At 57.0% G+C, this 2,639-nt stretch overlaps 1 protein-coding gene across 1 annotated transcript in view; it reads right to left on the bottom strand.

Moving 5' to 3' along the window:
- Window positions 1–2,639, bottom strand: part of LOC127749583 (translation initiation factor IF-2-like) — a 15,830-nt gene that overhangs the window by 866 nt on the left and 12,325 nt on the right. The gene's annotated exons all lie outside the window — the stretch shown is intronic.

Raw genomic sequence — 2,639 nt, 5'->3', positions numbered from 1 at the left:
CTCCCCCCGTATCATTGGCCATCCTGATTCCAAACCATTTAGCTTCTGCGTTGGTTGGTCGCGCTCACCCGAGTTCACAAATAAATAAATAAATTTACGGACACTGTTACAAAGCTACCCCCGAGTCATGATAATCTTTGCCCCCCCTCCCGCCTCACATTTCCCCCCGGCTTTCCGTGGTTCATTGCGCGACCGTCTGATGCAAGTTCCGCGCGGCGACCGTCGTCGACCGCAAATGTGCCAAACAGCCCTTCTCCTTGCAAGAAACGCGAAAAAAAATAATTAACAAACATTCGGAGAGCTTAGTTCTTCTCCCCTTTTTGAGGGGTCTGAAGCTAACCACGCGGGAAACGAAGAATAGACAGGTCCTCCTCACCCGTTATCCCGGGACCCACTTAGACTTTAATCCACATCCCAAAGATGGTGAAGGAAACTGTCGATAGTGCAGACCCCCCCCCCCCTCCTCGTTAGACACACACACAAACCGCGTCCCTAAGGACTATGCGTCCTCCAGAAGATCCAGGTGGGCCGCGCTGCTGCTGGAACACCCAAACAGAAGCTCCCATGTCCTGTTGAGATGGCCATTCGAGCGACGGCATAAAACTAATAGACGAAAATAAAAGCCGATCTCGAGCGTCGAATGTGGACCAGACCGCCCGGCCCGGTCCGCCCGGCGGCCCCGCCCCTTCCCCGTCACCTGGCCGCGTACGGTAGTGGGGCCGCTCTCCGACCGCAGCTCGCGGGCCGCGCGGGGGGCCGCGGGGGCTCATCGCGGTCAGCTACCCGCTGCCGCGAATAAGGAGCGCTCTCTCTCTCTCTCTCTCTCTCTCTCCCTCTCTCTCCCTCTCTCGCGTTCTGGTCGTGCTCCGCGATTCGCTCATATTTCATTTGTCCGAGGGGTAATCTTCTGTCAGCCGCATCAAGGGCATTAATTGTGTTGGTACTCCCTCAGTGCCCTTCCGCCCGTCGGCGCCGCGCCGCGTCGGCTTTTGCAGGAATCGTGGAGACGACGACGACGACCGGGGCAGGAGGGAAAAAATACTATAATGATAACAATAAACAACGATAATAAGAGAAAAGTAAGACGACGAAATGATGACGGAGGCACGGCCGGTGCGACGCGGTCCCGTTCAGCCGTGATGACATTCCCTCACGAAACGAGAGTACAATGAGGACGAGCCCGGGCCGGGCCGGCGACGCACTGGGCCGACTGGAGTCGAACTGGAGTCACCTGCTGGAACCAACCGGAGGCGCAGACGAGCCGCGCGCGCCCAGGGTTGAGTCGAAAAGATCCATGCACTCCCGTATAGTTAAGTTACAATTAAAAATTGTAAATTTACAAGGGATTCGTATTGACTTGGATTTGATCTTGGCTGTCGGAAATATACCAGGTGGCTGATTCACACCGCGCGCTTTCGTGGTTACTGTACCGCATTCAAGCGTGTGGGCGGGTTTGCCTATCCTTGCTGCCCAGGGTTCCTTATGGCCCCGTGTGAGTAGGCAACCCGCCTACATGCGTGAATGCGGTACAGTATATCTACGAAATGATTCGTCGTGATTCAGCGCCCTGGTACACCATATATGTTTTTCTTAATAAATTTTGTAAATTTAGACGGATATTTTTCACAGTGTTTGACGGTGGATTTGAGGGGGGGGGGGAGGGGTGCGCGCGCCACACCTGCAGAGGGGGCATGCCCCGGGCCCGGGGACGAAAGAAACGCCGTGACATTGGGACGTGGACCCGCCCTATGGGGGTCCCAAGTCCCAAGAGGTTCCCCCGCCTCCACTCCGCAGAGGGAAGGAGGGAGAGAGAGAAGGGCTTCTCTTTCGTTCCACCACGGGGCTCTAAGTTGGGATTGGACACGGCGTGAAAAATGAAAATATGGAGGGATCGGAAAAAGGGAGGGAAGGGAAGGGGCCCCACAAAAATGCGCGCAGGACTTGAGGGAAGGGACCAAGCGCCCTTCCCCTTCCTCTTCTGCCCTGCCCTACCTCACCTTAGAGTGGGAGGAAGGATAACCAAAACCAGCGTTAGGGCTCGGGCGGCGTCGGTCGGGCGCACTTCTCGCCTGCTTTATTTACTTTTTTCGATAGCCAGCTCGGCTCCCTCCTCCTCTCCCTCACCTCATCTGCCGCCTCAATCTTTTTAAAATGGAGCAGTGCAGGTGCGCGCGTCTTTGGGGCCCCTCTCCCCTCCCCGCGGCGGACTTTTGTAGCGGAGGCAAAGGAGGCGGAGTAGTTTTCAGATTTCTTTCGCCTCGCACGGCCGATAGAGCGTTCCCTTGGCGGCAATGCCAGAGTGCCAGACCGCTGCAACGGCAGAGCAGGGGGAGGAAAGAAGGGGGAACATGCACCCCGCTGGCCGCAAGGATGCGGGGTCCACGACGACAGCTTGAGCGCCAAGGTGAGGTGAAGCAGGCGAAGATGAGGCCATGCTTCTCGTCGTGTCGCTGCATGGCTGCGGCTGCATGGCTCTCCGACATTCTACACTCGCTCACGCCCAGAGCTCACGCCCGAATCGTGTTTGGCTGAACCGAACTTTCGTGCATGGCCGGCCAAAATCCCTCCTCCTTGCTCGCGCCTGCTGCTCCTGCAGCGGCTAAAAACCTCCTTTTCTTGGAAAAGATGAGGGTTGAGGA

The sequence above is a fragment of the Frankliniella occidentalis genome, unplaced genomic scaffold (assembly GCF_000697945.3).
Source record: "Frankliniella occidentalis isolate FOCC.00 unplaced genomic scaffold, Focc_3.1 Scaffold67, whole genome shotgun sequence".
Classification (NCBI taxonomy): Eukaryota; Metazoa; Arthropoda; class Insecta; order Thysanoptera; family Thripidae; genus Frankliniella; species Frankliniella occidentalis.
The sequence above is the reverse complement of the archived record's forward strand: the minus strand, read 5'-3'. Positions and strand labels throughout refer to the sequence as shown.